Here is a 20,009-nt window from a genome sequence, read left to right as displayed (position 1 = left end):
CCTGAAATAATCTTGAATTGGTTATCGCCGTTGAATGGAACGAGACGCGGACGGAGCGTAGCGTGAAATCGGTGTTGCGTATCCGGTTTCGCCTTTATAGGCGTTGCTCGACGAAGCGTGTAATTTGTCGCTCGCGGAGGCAGGTCTTATTTCTCAATTATGCAAAAACGGGGCCGCGCTACTAGGCGAGAAAGGGACCGACGATTCGAGACGAAATAGTTGGCCGCGTTAAGATCGTCGACGCGCGCGCGATAGTTGCGCAACGTGTCAACTCTCGTCGTCCTGGTATCTCTCGTTAAATCTAATCCTTTAAGAGACGAAGGTGTCTCGCGGAGGGTACTCGTTAGCCCCGATTTATCGTAACGAGCGGAGCGGCGAAAAGCGGAGATCCCGAGCTCGCGATGTCATCTCGGTGGAGCTGATGAAAATTAATGATCGCACGCCGGTCGTGTGCCCGCGCCGAGGATTTCGAAATAAAAGTAAAGCGAACAATTAGGGGCCTCGCGCGCCGATCGCTCGTTTCCGAAACAATTTTTATTGTCCCATTAATCATGCGCAAAACTGATGACGTTGGGAATGGGCGCGTCAGCTGTCTCACACGATTTTCATTCACCGGCGTCCCGGTGCCTGTCGATTCGTGTGCGGCGGATCCGCGTTGCAAAAAAAAAAGAAGAAGACAAACGTAGGAGGCTAGTTATCGGCGAGCAAGATGGGACGAGCGGATAGGCAGGAAACGGGAATGTTACTGACCCGGCAGAGCGGGCTGGTAGTTAAAACTGTACGCATCCCATAATTTAGCGATTATTTTGACAAGGGTATGATCTCCTGACAGGTTGTTGGCCTTATGGCTACGCTCTGAAATATAGCTATTTAAATGGGCACTTTTAGGGATCTCGTAACAAAAATACGTACTTACGAGGGAATCGCTGAGCCGCGCGGAAACAGTGATACATACGAACATTCGGTTCATTTGCTCAAGAGATCTGTATTCCTGAAAGAATTGCACAAATACTGTAGCGAAGCAGCGCATACTTGCCCCGGCGTAGCTGGTTGATTCATGAAAGCTTGTAAACTGATGAATTAGCCGTTGATCAAGTAGACGCGCCAAGCGCCTCGCGCAACGTTACGTACGGCCGTATAACGTAACTATATACGTACAATTACCGATAATTCACGAGCGTGCGTGAAGTAATTTATAAACTATTGCATGCGTTTTCGCAAGCTCCGTGTGGATAATGACGCGGTTGATTACGGTCGCGTGACCGGAGGCAGGGAGCGAGAAAACGGACAGCGGAATGCAAACTATTACCCTAAGCGCAATTCATAATTTTGCAAATGCACAGAGATGAATAGGCGAGTCTCCGCGAGCATCCTTGTTCTCTTACCTGATCGGACAACATTATTCCTTTGGATACAACCCGAGATTAAGACGTTCTCATTCAGCCTCTGTTGTGTGCAGTCCGCGTTATATCTGTTACCCGCAAATCGACAATGAGAAGGTGCGAGGGGATACGAGTCCGCGCGCGATATGCGTCGATCCTCGAAGGGTCGCGCGATCGTTACGCTTTGCCTTCGATTAATTCTCGTTACCCCGGATTATTCGCGCGCGACGGTGGCCGGTGTCGCCGTGAGACGGTCGCGGGCGAATTAATATCCGATAAGCGCGTAAATCATGCGATTGTGCGCGCAACGAGGTACGGACGGTAAACAGGTATTCCCCACAAAGGTGCGCTCCTCGGCGGCCGTAAAGGCGCCGTGAGATACAACCGCTGGGAGGCTGTGGAACCCGGAGATACCGGCGTCATTTAGTGCAGAACGGTGTAAACGCGCGGCGGAGAGAGTCCCGGGCTCTCTTGGACCTGGCGGAGAGATGCCGGTTACGAGAGAGGCTGCCTCTCGTCTCCTCCTGGCAACGATTATCCGGTTGTTAGCCGGCCGCCACGAATCGATGGAAGGGGACGCTGTTCTTCGAGCCCGCTTTCGGCACGCTGTCATGCAACATGCAAGATCAGTTTGCTCCGGCCATGAGTCAATTTACTGCAACAGTCGAACCTACGCCTCGGTTTGTTGCACAGAATGCCCTCTTTCTATTAGCCTCGTTGACTCCCTCTTCTCTCTCTCTCTCTCTCTCTCTCTCTCTCGCTCTAGCTTTCTTTCGAACGTCACGGATGTTTAATCGGTTTTCCTCTATTTATCCCGTAGAATTTGTCCTAAACACTTGAGCGACTGAAATCGTTAACGTTTATATTGTACGTCTGGCTGTTGCGGTGACGGGTTGCGTTTCACGTTGCTGCGTGCATTCGGTAGATCCGCGGGTAGTTGCCGCGGCATCTTTATTCATGCAAATCGAACCACGTTGTTACAATGTTTGCTTTTAATAGTATGTGAAGGAGCAGTATATAATACCACACCGCGCGCGAGCGAATCCATCCGTGAATACACAAATACCATCCCCGTAGGAGTGAAGGTGCGTGCGTGGAGAAGAAGGGAGGTCCGCCCGCGGCTGGAGGCGCGACGTACGTTGAGTTATGGCGCAGGTTAATTATACAAAACATTCAATTATACCTCCCCACGAAACTCACACGGACCCCGGGCTCCGTCCACACGGACGCACACCGACCACGCGTATCCCAGAATCTTAGCCGGCCGGGTTTTCGACGACGTTATAGATTCGCGAGGACGCAGAGCCGGGGCCGTGACCGGATCGGATCCCGATCGCGCGACACCGCTACTTGAGGGTACGCTCGGTGAGCGTTGAACTCACCGGCCAACGTGCGTTACCACCCAAGTGGCAGGCGCAAAATCGCTTTGCCACCTCTTTCTCTCCCACGTGTCGTCAAAATAGAGGCAGGTATATCGGAGAAAAGCGTGGTGGCCCGTCTCGTTCTCTGCGGTCATCTCGAGACCCGATCTCTCGCCGAGCCGGCGAACTCTGTCGCGGCTCCGGGGAACGTGTCGCCGTAGCTGTACATAGTTTATCGATTGATCCTGTCTCGAAGGGTACCATTTATCACGACCTGATCCTCGGGGTACCTTAAAACAAAAGCCACGGAAGAGCCGGGATGTCTTCCAGCGGCGTGGAGGAGCACGGCGAGGCGCGCGAGAGGCGAGGTGGCGGACCGACGTTGGTTGCCGGGCCCCGACGTGGCGTGGGGCCCCACGATGAGCCGGGCACCGGCGGTGCGCGGCGAAGGGGGACTCATAACGCAGAGATTTTACGCGCCGGCGCCGGCGCCCCCCGCGGTCTCAGACGCCGCGACTATAATGCTGAAGCTGAACGAACGCATGGCGAACGGCGGACGGAGAGTATCCCCGGGACCAGCGCTCCCCCCCCCCCTCCTCCCCCTCGAGGGCCCGCCTTTCCCTCCGACATTTAGAAATGTTTTTACTGATAAGTTTGTTACATAACGTTCGGATCGCGGGACTCTATTTTTTATCGCGTTCTGTCGGTACACTATTGCCACTTTAAACAAGACTAATAGAATAGAATTAGCTTTGTTGTTTCCCTTATGGCCGATTTTTTCACTTCCCGATAAAATTATCCGGAGGTTAATCTCAAGTTTTAGCCAATCACGTGCATGGATCTGGTAGTTTATCTCCTGGTTAACTTTAACCGCAACATAACTGGATGTGAAGAAATCGGGCATTAGGGTTGCAATCTTCTTACATTCTGACTTATGCCGAAACTTATTCTAACTTATCCCGCATATCCTACATTTTAACATTATGTTTGAACAAGACTAACAATGCCGTTTAATATCTGTAATAACTTTTTATTACAGATCAGTGAGAGAGAAAGAAAGAGAAAGAGAGGGGGGGGGGAGAGATTAATAAAAGATACAAGTGATTTTCCAAGTTCTCTCTTAATTTTTCTTGCTTGAAGCTTTCGGATACCTTTTGCTCAAGATAAAACGCTGTGAATGATTACTGACGGACGCTAGACTAGTCCCCCCCCCCTTCGTCGGGAATTCTATACCGATCGCACGGCGTGTTCGGTTGTCATATATCTATCGATCGTGCATAACGGTCTGGAGAAACCGCGTTCGAAAATGATCGCGGCCGATCATTAATTACACGGCTTTATTAATGGCATACGCGAGCTGTATCATTGTAGGAATTGCGATACGATTGGCTCTGTTGGTTTTACACGCTTGATTTATTCCGCGGCCTTGAACTCTCGTGTCGCGCGGTAAATCGAAAGAACTGTCCGGCTCAAGTTTGATCGTTGTTGCCGTGACTACAGGAAGGCTGGTCGCGAGACAAAACCTAATGATAGGCGAAATTAAATTCGTTATATTGATATCGTCGTCTTTGTTACGCAATCGATTTCACTAATGACAAGATAATTGGGAATATTTCTGTAAGCCGCAAGGCCGGGGCGATAGAGGAAAGTCCTCTATTGTGAGATAAGATTCTAGGTGTTGAACGTCCAAATTCAATCGCAACGAGTACACGGTCTAACAATCAATTTTCCACTAAACAGACTTCGCTCCGGGGGCAATAAATTCATGCTGGAACCAACTGACGATGCCCATTAATTCAGCAGAAACTCCGCTATCTCATATTAGGAGTCAATCTTATAATGGGGGGGACTTTTCTCTACTTGCAAGTACGTTCCAACCTTGCCCCGGACACCTCGCAGCGTCGTCGAAAATTACAAACTGTACGGAACGGGATACGCGGTTTCCCCGGCAATGACAGAAAATTATGCCTGCAACTCTATCCCGAAAAATGATGATATATACACGCGCCGCGTGTCCTCACGTTTAATTTACGCCAAGATTCCTGCCGATATACCGTTATTAAAATATATCATCGTCCCGTCGTTGCGAGCGCGACGGAACAAATAAATTCCACTCGCTCGCTCGCGCGGGAGATTGAAGATATTAATTCGAGATCCTCGCGACGTAAAATTGGCGAGCCCCGGCGACACGGTGCCCCGCGAACTACCACGACCTCCGATGGACAATCACGTCGACATTCTCACCGCGACGCAAGGAATATATTCGCGCGGCGCGTCTCGCCGCGGGACCGGCTCCAGATAAGGACGTCGCACCGGGGCGCGCGCGGGGCCCGAGACGCCGGGGACTCTGGTGCGTACAACTGAACCTTGTCGTACCGTAAACCATGTTTTCCGCACTCCGAGCGGCGCGCGCGCGCTTGTGCACGTCCCGACGAGCCTTGTTTTCGCCTCGATTTGCGCGCGGTCCCCTCTGCGCGAGCCATTACCATGAAACATCCTCCCGGGCCTGGGACAGGTAGGTACGAGCGGCGAGGAATTCTCTCGAGACGCCGACTCCGAGAGTTTCCGCGGCGACTCGTAACAGGGAACCGGGCCCCCCCGACGACCGTTCGGGGGGGAAGGATTGACGCAATCGCGCGGGGATTCATGGATCAGCGGGGCACGACTCGGTGCGTACAATCCCGAAAACACCGTAAATGTGATATACACCGCGGGGCCCGGTTCGGGTACCGGCGCGGCGCGACGACGACCGCCGCGCGACCACGCATCCCCCCGGTTTCTCATATTCGAGACCTATTCATTGTTTTATAGGAGCCGTAAAGATGTCAGGCAATTAAAAGATTCGCTTGATTTGTTGCGTGGGCGAGCGGCGCGACGGGTCCCTCGGGTGATGGTGGTTGCGGCGGCGGCGGCGGCGACGGCCGGCATGCGAGTGGGTGGTTCAAGTGAGGCAGACGGGGAAACGGTTTATCCACGCGCGCGATATCGCGGGGACACCTGACATTGTACTATATCGCCGTTCTACAAAAGATGCCCTCAGCTACGCTCGTAAACGTCCGCGGTGTCCCTGGTGTGATATACCGCGAGCTGTATATTACGCCCGTAACGTGCAACAGTTTCGAGGGGAGGCGATTTCGGGACAAACGGCCGCTCTCCCCGTCATCCGTTTCGCATTGATATTGCCCCATTACCTTTCGCCTCGCGAACCGCGCGCGCGATCGCGAGTACCTCGAAGCGAGAGCGCGACGGCGATAAGCAGCTTGATTCTCCGGCATCTTGGAATCGCTCAATTTACGCACGCCTGCAAAATCGTTAGTCAGGCACTAAACAACGATGGGTGATTAAACACGGGATATGAATATGCCGTAAGCTATCTCGGGAATGACCTGCGAAAAAAGTTTACTACGCGTATAAAGCCTTGCGGTTATCGAGCAGGAAATCTCTCTCTGCGAAAAGGCCAGTCGCATGAACGTTCACATAGTTGAAATGCTGCGACGTGATTTGCGTCTCTGTTACGGAAATGCGAGTGAGAGAGAGTTCTCCTTTCCAAACTAAATATTTCTGAACAATACAGTTGTCCTTATCAGTGATGCTCCAATATCGCGCGAGCTTCGTAAGTTCTCGTGATAAGACAAGTAGGATCCCATGACCGAGCCGCCACGTCGCCGACGGATGAAACAATCGCGTGGCTTATTTAATTCCCGGATGGCGACGTAATCAATCTCCGCGGCAGACAACAGGCCGCATCTTTGCCTGCCACCGATATTCCTGACTTAGAGACCGCCGCGGCCCGATAGCATCTCACGAGAGGAGCTCGTGGTTGCCTCGTCTCGTGTCGACGGCGACGAGGGCGACGAGGACGACGGCAAGATGGCGAGGGCCCTCGCGCACATCGCGCGACGGGCGTAGGCCGGCATGGTAGAGGAAACCTTGAAGAAAGAGAACGAGAAAGGGGGAACGATGGCGACGACGGTGTTTCGGTGGGAGATTAAAACAATGCGGCCGGTCAGATAACGCGGGTGTGACAGGTCTCCGCCGTATCCACGGGCTGCGGACTCGGATGGACCTTAACGAGAACCTCCTAATAAATAACAAGCAAGCTCGAGCTCGTTCTCGTCTCCCTTTCCCGCGCGATATTCCTCTCTCTTTCCTCTGCCCCCTTCTTCCTCGGGACTCCTTGTGTTTCGTGAGCCGCACAAGGATGGAGAGACCGAAGGGATGGGACCCAAACAGGCCCCGAACATGAAGATGGATGTGGTCCGAGGCGCCGCCGTCACCTGGCAGGCCTTCTACCAGACTTCCAGTTGTACTCCGTGGCGAAGGGAGCGGAGACCGACTCGACTGCGACACCTTGTACCGGGAGAAAAAACTTCCTCGGGTGAATTGGGACGCGGGACGCTCGTATGAAATTTTCAAAGTGGAAAAAGATACCGATCTCCGATCTTTATATGGTGGTGGTTTCGTGGTGCAAATTGGATGAAACAACAGTTTATTCTTACAACTGTCTGTTCATCTTATCAACTTAACTGACATTAATTTTAGAGTTGCTGCCTTTCAGTGGATTTTTCTCAGGCAACTTTCTCGATTGTTACCATTGCTGAGTTGGTGTTGACGTGCATGTAACTCTTCGAGAGTTGAACAAAAATGTTGCCGGCTTTTTAACTTATAATAACCAATAATAACACGCCCGAAGATTGTTTAGCTCGCGTGTATTTATAATCTTCTTTTTTACACCGTCGACCTTGGCTACTGATGATATGCGCATCGTACGTTGTCAGTGCATCTCCTCGATACCTGCTTGACTCGGTAACCCAAGGGATTCACTTATCTTCCACCCGATCGTCTTCACGCATATTATACTCCAAGGAAAACAGCGCGAGTAAAAAAAAATGGAGGGATAGGCACATCCTGCACGGCAACTCGTGAGCTCTGCCGCGCGAATAACAGGATCAAGTTACCCTCTTGGAAAAAGGAAAAGGGTCGAGCAGCGTTTCTTAAGGGATCCCGACTGATGGCGGCGGCACGTCTCAAAGGAAGGGGTTAACCTATCGTTTTCCGCGAGATTGCACGCGAGACATTTCTCGGTAATCCTCCTCTGCCTCGTGCATATCTTACGCGTTACGTAGTGAACGTAGTTGCTCGCTGCTGTCCGGCAGACCTGTGTTTACCGACACGTTGCTTAATGACATTGCTGTTAAGCAAATGATACAGTAGCAACATTGATAATAGTCCCCCGTTTAAACGCGGCAAGGGAGAAAATTGAAAGGAAATTCCTCAAAGAGGGACATTCCGGTTTTGTTCCCGCGAGGGAACCGTGGCGTCCGCGACTCCGCAGCGCGCGCCGTTATTAAAAATCATGTCTCTCCGCTTGGAGAGAGAGCCCACCCTGTCTACCGTTGGGAAGCATAAATCTTCGCCGGATCGGATGATTGACGTCTATTTAATAGAAACGCAACTATACAAGGATGATGCGGAATAACATTAACTTGTCCGGGAGTCGAGGGGGCTGGTCTCGCCGCGACGGGTGGCCATTGTACCTCGTGGACCCCTGCGAGCCTCGGCCTTTCTCCCATTCTTGTGCCTGCCAGCTCCCTCGTAAAGTCAAACGTTGACACTAGCCACGGGACACCGATTTCACGGCCAAAATTCTTTCTCTCCTTCTCTCGTGCTTCTCCCCCCCCCCCTTTCTCTCTCTCTTCTCGCGCGGTTTTCCACTGTTCTCTTCCTCTTCGCGCGACATCCTCTCGCCTGCGAAGGAGCTCTTTTTCACACATATTATACCATCATTACTAAGCTCGCGGGACCAGGAAGAAGCGAACGCGACGTCGCATTAACCCACAATCAAGGGTCACGAATTGCTTCCTTCGCCGAGTGTGTAGGAGTACCGCCGTGAAAACTCGTTAAATAATTTAAAAAGAGTGCAACGCGATAACCGAGCAACGTAGGAGCGGACCCAGATCTTATATAGCGGCTACGCGAAATAATATCCTGTTGTCCAAGATCTCATCTGGTTTAATAATCACGTAGATAAACTCTACCGTGCTTGTACACGGGCTGATACTGTAAGCGAGAGCTGTGTGCGCGTATGGGTGAAGATGAGGAGCGCTCGAGGAGATTGCGTGTACGCCGGCATATTGACCCCGAGCTTAAACTGGAAGGGTGTTCTAACGGTTAATAATACTCGTCACGTGAACGGCCGTTGCCTATCGTCACTGTTTCCTCCCCGGCGGCTCACTGATATATTCTTTTTCCGATTCTATTTTTACCGGGGCATATTCCCCCGTGTTACAAACTGCAACGAGAGCGAACGTCCCGATAAAAGCGGCACGCAATCTTACGCGAAACTTGGAGGAGAGGCTTAAATCGCGCCGTGCACGTGGACGGGGCGCTTTCGGTATCGCTGGTTAAATTAGGCGGTTTATGGGCGCATTAGCAAACTTAACGACCTAATCAGAGTAGCACGGCATCAGAGAGGCCGCGACGGAATTGACGTGAGCATCTTGACGCGGGCTCGACGCCTCGGGTCAGGCCAACAATGCCTTTTATCTTTGCCGGTTTTTCCCCTTACGGCCACGAGAGATTACCTTCCGCGAGTACGGCTCGTTCCGATTTTCTCCCTCGCCGCTTCGTTAGATCGTAAAAGTTTCTGTAAATTAACGCGCTGTTCGCTTAATTCATTGAACAAACGCCAGCGGTATCGGAATTAATTTAACGCTCGCGCACGCATACGTTTTACGCGCGGAAGAAACTTGACAAAAGTTCCCCTCTTTCTTATACCTGCTCCAATAAAGTACTCGGTAACACGATACCGGTCAACGTGGCCCGGCGAGATCCTAGTCGTAACGTCAGCCGCCCCGCGATGCGGCCCGGAGGAGCTGCGGCCGGGCACGGAGAGAGAGCCTTTAAAACAAGAGGAACACGAGACGCGAATAAGACGAGGCCGGAGGTAGCAAAAAGAGAACGGCGAGGAAAGCGGAGGAACGGGCAACGGGGTTTACTTTTCGCTTCGTCGGCGAGATCAAGGTGGCGCCACGCCTCCGGACCGCCTCCTCTAATCATCGACTCATTACTCATTAGCGCTAATGAGCCACGCGCACCGTCCGTATCTACCTGGCTAGAGGTGCAACACCTAGGAAAACCCTGGGCCGGGGCGCCCCGGCACAATAGCTCGGCCCGTCGTAGCACCGAGCCGGCGTCTACGAGTACCTCTCGCCACGCGATAACTTGCACGCGAGTCAAATAGAACGCGCAACACGTGCACGATCCGTCCTCGTAGGATCGTTAATGCTGTATTGGATGATTAACGGCGCGCTAATAGAAAACGTCTCTGCCCGTTTATTACGGAGTCTCCCGGCCGGCCCGGCCGCGACTTCAACGCGCGCCCGAAATTCCTGCGCGGAGAGAATCTTGAAGTTTATCCCGAAAATCGTGTAATCGTGGGACAACACGGCATTTCCAAGAATTTTATGAGAGGTTTCTTGAAACTTTACCATACTTTTCACTAGTAATTATACGTAGTATACATTTTACTAGTAAAATTTCAAAGAACTCGCACAAAATTCGTGAAAATGCCACTCGATTTTCAGGGTAAATTTAAAAGAAAATCCTCTCCGTGCGGGGAGACGACCGCGGTGGTCATCGCGCGCACGCATTTCACTAAAACCCGAGGTACAATTCGGCCCGTGGAATCTCGCTACCGATGATTCAGCCGGAATAACACGGTCATCCGTGAAAGTTGAACGTCGCGGGTGAATGGAGTAGTGGTTGAGGTTCATACGCACGCGTCCTTGTATGATGTTCAGCAATGTACACGGAGAGAATTTTCTTTTAAAATTTCTCCTGAAGATTGTGCAATCGTGGGACAACACGGCATTTCCGAGAATTTCATGGGAGTCTCTTGAAATTTTACCATTTAAATTTCACTTGTAATTATATTTAGTATATTTTACTAGTAAAATTCTTAAAAATGCCGCGTTGTCCCACGACTTTCAGGATAGACTTTAAGAGAAAATTCTCACCGCGTAGTCACACAACCTTTCTTAAGGCCTGTGTCCACGATGCTGGAATGCTTGGTCCAAGTTCTATAGTTTCGAGAAATGTGTAGCCAATCAACTTGCAACTGTTCTAGCATCGTGGATGCAGCCTTTACAATTAAGAGATAATATTTCACGCGTGACGTCAGAGCAAGAAGCAGTTCACCAAATTATGAGGCAATCTACTATGTTTCAAGGAGAATTTGTCCTGACGATTTGTCATGTGATTTCTCTAGATTATTATCGCGGGCGAATTTTACGTTGGCGAACCACCGGATCAATTCGTCGGTGAAACGGCTCTTGCAACATTGAAATGGGAAATAATGGTCATTTGTGTACGCGTTTACATTTGTGCTTCTAATCGCGCAAGAGTGCTCCTTCGCCGCGTGACGCGGCGAAGGGGATGATTTTTGATCCTCTCGTACTCGGAACACCCCCGGTTTCCCATAAAACAAGCCATGACATCGTGCCCAGCGAAGCGACCACGTGTGACGAGCGCTCGCACAGAATGCGCTCGAAGCTGCGTCTCGTTACATCCGTCACAGCCGCCGGCCCGTAAAATTGGCGCCACCTGCCACCCTCTCAGAATCCAGCTTCCCGTTGCTGGCGGAGATTCTGACTCATCCCATCGCCACGAAATATTTAATGCATTTATAATACGCGGCTTAATGACCCCTAGCCTAACCCATCATTTTCAGCGGAATTTATTACGAATTCAACAAACGTGCGTGAAAGAACCTCGCTTGCTTGCGTTATTCATTGACCTCCCATCCGCCTCCTTTTATACGTTGTAGCTGCCGCAAATCTTGCTCTCTACATTTGGCAAATATATGCGCGATTATTTTGAATCCGCAGCGCCAAGAATCAACCGACTTCTTCAGACTTGATTAACAAGTGGGCGAAAATCCGAAAAGGAGAAGCGTTATAAGTAAATCCTTGAAGAGAAAGAGACGGCCACCTTGTCCTATCTGGAAATGACTTAATTACAGTAACCGGCTTTAGACGTTCATTTGTTGCTAGCTTGAACGAATAAGGGATCATTACATTACATTAGTCCGGTTAGTCCCGCAGGGGAGTTTGGCATCGGAGTTGCGAGGGTAGACAGGGCTTGATGTACAAAATATAATGTGATTGTTTCCGAACCAACGGCCGAGCTGGGGATGACTTCATCCCCATCCGATCGCCGTTTTCCATCTCAGAAAGCCGTACGCAGCGGACCGATGCGTGAAGTGGCAAAATAATGGCGGATACAAATTTATTATAGCACTTCGATCACTCTTGGCAGTGAAATGCTATTTTTACGCGTAAACCATTGAAAAATGTTATAACATTGAAAGTAAAATGCCATTCTGCCGTTTATTTAAAATACGTATATAATAAATAATGAATAATCTCGTTTTATCCTACGTTTTATAATGGGTGTTTTAAATGTGTACCGGATATTACAGTCTAAATCAGTAAATCAAAAGCGCGAAGCTCGGATTTTCTTCGGAGCGTCACGCGATATCTCGCGGTGAGAAGAAAACGTTACTGGCAAAGCTGGAGGGAACTCGGCAAGATCGGCAAGAACAAAGCTTGCAGATAGGCCTAGTCGCATTGTCCCGCGGCTGTTTCGCGTCCGTTTATCCCGAGCAGATTGTCCGACGCGCATTGTGCCGTTCGGTGTTCTCGTCGCACTGCATTGGCTCCTCTCTTGCCAACTGCGAGGAAAGGATTACCAGAGAAATCCTTTAATGGCATTGTTGGTATTTGAATAACACGAAATATGATACGAGATCAGGCCTAGCTCCACGCTTCCTCCATCCCGTTTGCTTTCTATGCTTAAACTTGGGGGGTTCCTGGGTGTAGAATTACGGCGCTGTTCTACACCAGCGTTGTTGTTTGTCCGGATTAATTGTTGACAGCTTGTCGATGGATGTCACATAGTGGGTGAGAAATATTTGTGAAACGTGTTAGTTTGCGCGTGATTTTGGTCGCAATAACGAAAGTAATTTGGGTATCCTTAGTGTTAAACAGAGTTGAAATCTTCCGCAAATTTCAAAGACGATCGATTATCAGTGGATAAAAAGAATTGTTAGACGACTTTAGGCTGGCAGATGGTTTATTTATTTAAATCCGACGTTTCGACCATGCGAGTTGAGGTCCTTTTCAAGGAATTTAATAATCTACAAGTTTTTAAAGGGCATTGCAGCTTAAAAGTGTGTCGATTACAAAACGAAATAGCATAAGTCAAAATACGAACACAGTGAACTGTTTTTTACTTACAAATATTACGTCATCGATGTTAAACTTAAAAACAGGGGGTTTAAAATCCATCTCTGGGCATCACTCGGAGAACTACGTTCGAAGACTTTTAAGCTGCAATGTTCTTTAAAAGCTTGTAGATTATTAAATTCCTTGAAAAGGACCGCAACCCGCATGGTCGAAACGTCGGATTTAAATAAATAAACCATCTGTCAGCCTAAAGTCGTCTAGCAATTCTTTTTATCGTCAATTAACTACTGGCGATTCACATTCTTTCGTAATTATTAGTAGAATTCAAAGAAGCTTTATTTAAATGGTTAATAAGATTATACAGGATCTCCCTTTCTCGTTTCGTTTCTCACGTTAGATAGAAATCGACATCGATTTAATCTTCTGTCGCCCGAGGTTGTCTTGCCGTGAACCGCCCACTTTTTAAAGAACACACAATAATACATTTTTATAATATACGTTGATTTAAATATCTATTCTACCCTGTGGTCAAATTTTTATTGCAGATGAGTTCTTGCCACAGATTATTATCTTGCGGATAATAATTGATTAAGAAGCATAATATTCATCACAATTAAGGTTAAGAAAACAATCACGAATTCTTCGTATATTTCGCTTTGACATGTAATCTTATAAACAATATCCCGCTAAAGTAAATTGGAAAAATTGTTTAATTTGCTGTCATTCTATGGTCTTTTCATCCGTAGAATGAAACGAGTTAGTGAAATATAGAATTGGTGCGAGAGTTTGCGAAGCTAAAAGCCGAACTGTATAAATTAGCGTAGAAAAGCATTAACTTGTTAATGTCGTCTCGTACGTTAGCGACTACTGGTCATTCCGTCGCGTTCTGTGTGACTATTATTTTTCTCAAAGAACGTCCATAAACCAGACACTTTAAAGGTTCAGCAGGCATTACAGTCTATTTGGTATTCATGGTGTTGCAAAACGTGCGAACGAGAAACGAATACGAATCTCTCTTTCGTTGCGATTATAAAGTTTATTTTTACCAGTTACACACGAGAGAATTGGTGAGAGTAACTCGCATTGAAAGACGAAGTCTCATAGGAAAGCTAAGTTTTATAAGCGATACGCGTGAAACGTCCTTAAAATGTAAAATTTAGAACTGTCGAGACACTCGGACAAATTTTAAGCAAACAGCCCAGTAATTAACATCAAGAATTATTTGACGCCAGTACGTGACTAACAATAATTAAGCTTGTAATCGACCATAACTGGCAACGTGTTTTTAACACAGAAAATTTATTGTGAAAAATATTACCTCAGCCTTTCTTTCCATGTACAGCCGACAATCCGTATCGGTGCGCAGCTCACAAAAGTCGAAAGTATACGCGTAGACAACATCTTTATACTATTATTGCGACAAATATTATCATATGCCTCGGTGGTCGAATTGGTGAGACGCCTGCCTAGAGAGAGGGAGGGTTCAAACCCTGGCCGGGGTAATATTTCTCGCAATAAACTTTCTGTGTTAAAAACACGTTGCCAGTTATGGTCGATTACAAGCATAATTATTGTTAGTCCAGTAATTAGTTTAATCGAAAAATGTAAACGATTGAATATTTAATAGCCACCTCTAAAATTTAATATCTTTCTGTTTCCAGGTGAGTACATAGAGATATGTTATACAACGATCGCATGAGCCTTGACTGTGCAGCTATCGGTGAGTACATTATCGCTAAACGAGGTGTTTAACGATGTAACATTAGGTGCGACGTAAAAGAGCTGCGCATGTATGTGTTACGCCTCTTGTAGTTAAAACCGACACTTAAAGAGCACCCAAGGCGTGCACAGGGTGTTCCGTAAGACAGTTCGGCAGTCATCGTCTTTGAAGATACGAGCGTAAACAGGCGATCCACTTGACGTTGTTGGGGAACGACGGTGGTCGAGAGAGAGAAAGAGAGAGAGAGAGAGCAGGCGCGAAAAGGACTAGGAAAAGGGCGGAAAAAAGTGGGCAAAGAGGCAGGAGGGGAATAGAGAATCGTAGGACCCGCGGCGATAATTCAAGCGAAAGGATGCATCAATTCTGCGGACCCTCCGCCCCTCTAGCCCCTCATCCCGCGGCACTCCCCTGTCCAGAAATAGAGTGATGCTCGTAGCGCCGTTTCTCTCGCCGTCCCTCCTCTCGTCGGCGTTCCCACAAACTCGGCCGGGCCTCCCCCGGGAAAAGCCGGATGACTGCCGATTATTCCCACCCGCACTCCACCGGAACAGCCGCCCCCCCCCCCTCCCCACGTGTCGCCGTGCAGGGTGCACTTTACAAACATAAATCTCCGCTCGTACAGGCTCACGGGGGTCGACGCCGCCCCCTTCCACCCCCCGAAACTAATCGAATTCGGATTCGCGCCGATTTGACGTGATGCATTTCGGTTTGCTCGAACGCGACAGGTTGTCACGGATTTTACCGGGAAAAAAAAAAAATATTTAGTTAACGTCCGAGTCGTGACGCGTAATTATTTCTTATAATGCAATTGAATCCGTGTCGCTACATCGAAGAATCGGTACATTGAGTCGGAATTACTTCGTAAAACATAAAGAGAAAAAATTAATCTTGCTAGACTTAGTAACTTGGAATGAATACAGGAATGAAACGCGTACTCTCCAAGAGTCAGTCCATCGATTATCAGTGAAAACAGTGAATACTCGCTGATTCACAGTTATACCATCGCGATTTTCAGTAGTAGCGGAAAGTCTCCTATTATGAGATAGGCTTCTAATACGAGGGAGCAGGTTTTCAACATCCAAATTCAATCACAAATCCCTTTTCGCAACGATTACACAGTCTCACAATGCATTTTTTTTACCAAACAGATGTCACTTGAAGCTTATTAATGTAGTAGAAACCCCGCTATCTCTTATTAGGATCCTGTCTCGTGATAGGGGACTTTGCTCTATACCTCTATGGGTGCTTTCCAATTGCAATATCCCTAGACACTTTCGTGCACACGGCGACACAAATGGCGTTCCAATTGTCACAAATGTCGACACACCTCTACACATTCGTACTCAGGCCTGAGGGCTACTAGTCGGCTGTGTAAACTTGTGTTTTCTAGTGACAAATAATAGTTACTAAGTACGGCGGCTACAAGTGGTCGGCATATTCCTTCGCTACGACGGTTTACTATATAAAAGGGAAAAAAAGAAGCGAGGCTACGTCTGATATCATTCTGACGCATAAGTAATACCGAAGTGGGAGGAGGAAAATACGCAAGTACGGCACACATATTTTTTCTTTTTACTCGACAATGAACAACGGCAATATTCAGAGTATCATTGAGGTAATAAATATTTTGAATCAACATTAGGTGACGCAGTTTCGATCACCACCATGGATTAAAAATACCAAGCATGGATACTATACTACTTTGTGTACTCTTTGTGGTGTATTTTGTTCCAATTGAGTCGTGCACATCGCGACACTTTGTGTCTTCTTGTGTACGTTTGTGTTAAAAAGTGTAAAATAATTGGAAAGCACCCTATACTATCTTATAACTGTGAATCAGTGACTATTCACTGCTTTCGGTGACAATCCACCGATTGACTTTCGGAGAATATAATCGAAGGAGAAATAGATTTAACGCGACACGAGTTAAGAGAAATTAATTTATCGCAGTGATAGATTATGCCACGCGTGCACTTAGACCGTCCTTTACCCCTTTCAGTATTAACGACATTACCGAGGTCGCGGGGGGGTGGACGATTAAATTTCTTCGCCCTGAGAGAGAATTGGAAGGTAAAGGCATAAAACGTTTTCGCACAGCGTCTATTACCGTCGCGAATACAACGGCCGGGAATATTAGGAATTTTGAGGAATTATTTATCTTTTAATCTCGCGTAAAAGCTTCGTTTATTGATGGGGTACCACGAGTGCGATAAAACTTTGCTCATTGCGCACGCTGGCTATCATAACATTTTGTCCCTGAGCGTTTTATCGAATTGAGTACCGCCGAGGTGGCGATCGTTTGTATCAATTTGCCACGAGTTACAAGAATCTACTTGTGAAATATTGCGGCCGCGGGTTCCTCCAAGTTTTTACGGAATTGCGTTCTCCAAAAAATTACGATGCCACGTGGCGAAGTCATTTGCAGTTCCGCCTCGGCGTTTCTTTGCAAATTTAATGAGTCCTGCGGTTAATGTCTAGCGTGAAAAGTTTCACGCGTGAAATATTTCAAAAGACATCGCGCTAAAAACCCTGGCATTCTACCGTCGAACAAACGTCAGGATCTAAAAGCGAAGTCGGAAAGTGTCGTTGATTCGACTGGCGTGGATTCTCATGCTCGTACAGAAAAAAAAGGCGTTCCTTCCGGAAGCAGTAGCACTTAATATAGTCTCGCTCTCTCGGAAGATCACAACAAAATTACTGCTTAGAAATTTAAAGCCAGTTTGTGTTCGGGGATTCTCTCGCGCGCTCTCCGCGTTCCCATTTGATTTAGTAAAACGCGTCTCGGGACGCATTCGGGACCTAATAGATTTCGGACAGCGGTGCGTACAGCAGGGAGGAGGTCTCTGAAGAAGAAGCGACTTCTCGTAGAACAAAGCTCGCCGCCTCCGCGTGCATTCAGCCGGGTAGGCTGTCTCTCTCTCTCTCTCTTCCTCTTTCACCAGGACGTTAACCAGATCACCGGATGCCCGGGACACTTTTCTCACCCACTCGACGTCGTTATCTGCGCCATTCGGAATGGGGTGGCCATAAACGAGACCTGTTTCGTGCTCGGATCTTATTGAAAAATCCCATTAATTTCGCATTCCTCGGGGCAATAAAGAGCACGTCTATCGACGAACGAATTCAGTACGTGCTTATCGCGAGCCGTCGGCGAGACGTGTCCGCGGAGATCGGGGGAGAGGATGAGTTGGCACATCCAATGTGGACCGTAAGAAAATCATTTATCGCCGGCTACTTTGTAGTTTTACCGTCCGGCAGACTCGGCCGTGCCGGTAACCGATGCTCGTTAAACCCGTACGCAAAGTAGTGTGATTATTGCCACCGCGATAGCACTTCACATTCGAACTTCATAAAGGAGAGATTACCTAACGGCTTAGCTTATCTTATTAACCCCCCGTATAACTCCTGCGCTCGTTCTGCTTATCTTCCACGTTAATATCGAGTCATTTATAGCAGATGCGAGTCTCTCGTCGCGCTCTCGTGTGTGGGTGATTGTGCGTTTCTCGCTGCGCTGCGCGCAACCGGGCGTAATAATGCAGTTGCGGTAGCGCGGACGTGGGCTTTAATAGCTCGATCGCCAGCTCCTCGCCGATACCGCGACGATCCTACGGGTTCGGTCTCCAAGTCGGTCAGAATCCCGCATCCCAATTTTTTTTCACAACTCCTCCGAGCAAATCTCGATATTTCCAGACGGAGTTGCGCGAGTTACTCCGCGCTTCCGTCAGTCGTGCACAAGCCCTGCGCGCCGCGACTAGAGAAAGTCTTTTGCCGGAAGAATCATGTATGCGGAGATTAAGGTAAACTTTCCCCGAGCGTGTCAGAATGCTAACTCGATTCCACGTTGCACGAAACGCCACCCCTTTGCGGCAATCTCGCGTGCCGACGACGTTTCGACGCACATTCGAGGCGCGCGTTGGTTCCCTCGTTCTCATCAATGTTGCAGGTCAGCACGCAATGACCCTAGCCGACACGGTCGCGATACACTAAGTGGTTTTGCACATAAAGCTGTAAGGCTCGGTAGGATAATGCCGGTAGTAAGTGCTCTTAAGTTACGGGGGTGAATATCGCGGGTGCGAGAGCGCACATGCGACCCAAAAGGAAGACGAGTCTCCTCGCAATCGAGATAACTTTCATCGCGAAACGGGTTGCACGCGAGTCTTTTGATCGTGTAGCAAAATAAACCGTACATTATATATATAAGTTTCCGATAGAAGTGAACATTTTAAAGAAACGTATCGTTTAGAGAAATGACCGCGAGATATCTTCGTTTCCAATGGTCTTTTATTAAGCGCGTTCGTGCAGTCGGTTCTAGTCTCGGTGCTCCGCGATTAGAATTTATCGTAGCACCGTGTTAATGGGTTCCTTCGCCAAACCCCCGAATTTATAAACGATTTCTACGAATGTTAAGTGCGAATACATTAGAGACTGACAGCTGTTCGTATACGCATTTACTAACAGGTATCGGACGATAACAGTCCATAAATTCGGGCGATTTATGGCAAAAGATTTTCTCTCGGTCTCTCTCCGCGGTGTAAATTACGCGATTGGTCGGTCGACAATTTATTGAATGCAGAAAAATACTTGACGATACCGACGGCGATATTTACATTTTCCTTCCGACACGATTTGCGAGCGCAATTTGGGCGGGGTCAACTAACGCTCCCGTGTTATTTTTACAATCTCGTTTCGGCGCCTCCGCCGCAGCATCTCTCGTGGTCTCTTACGAACTCACGCGTGCACAAAGAGAGGAAAAAATTTGACGGACGGTATCGCGTTACCGGTAGGTTAGACTTTTCTTTTCTCTCCTCCTTTACTTTTTTTGTTCCCTTGGAAGGAACGCTCGTCGAGGGCCTAATAAAATTGAGACACAGCGAGAGTATGATGAGTTGCTCAAAATTCGACCTGACATATAAGCACTCGGGCTTTGAAGGCGGTGATATAAAGTACACGTGTGGACGTATCCGCCTCTCGTGAATTACAAATTCCGGCGTCGCTCTAGGAGAAATTACAAGATCTCTGCAATTGAATGTGATTGGACTATAATTGATCGACATTTGCACGTATCCCGAGTCGAAATTCTGCTACTATTTTGACACTTTTAATTTACACCTACATAGACCAGCAATAACCTACTTTGACATCATATTTTTTTACTCCTCCCTTGAATCTTGAATTCTAAAAATTTACTTTAGCTCCCACTTGAAAGGACCTACTTTAATGCTAAATCGGCAAAAGTAGAAATTTCCGAAGCTATCAGTTTTAAGGGGATGCTGGAGTGACTCTGCACTTTTGCACCTTT

General features: G+C 48.2%; 1 protein-coding gene across 6 annotated transcripts in view; it reads left to right on the top strand.

Moving 5' to 3' along the window:
* Nucleotides 1-20,009, top strand: part of LOC105564914 (neurobeachin) — a 210,193-nt gene that overhangs the window by 139,526 nt on the left and 50,658 nt on the right. The gene's annotated exons all lie outside the window — the stretch shown is intronic.

Source organism: Vollenhovia emeryi, unplaced genomic scaffold (genome assembly GCF_000949405.1).
Source record: "Vollenhovia emeryi isolate VEMERY1.0 unplaced genomic scaffold, V.emery_V1.0 DF939158.1, whole genome shotgun sequence".
Taxonomy (NCBI): Eukaryota; Metazoa; Arthropoda; class Insecta; order Hymenoptera; family Formicidae; genus Vollenhovia; species Vollenhovia emeryi.
Note: the sequence above shows the minus strand (reverse complement) of the source record. Positions and strands in the feature narration are given on the sequence as shown.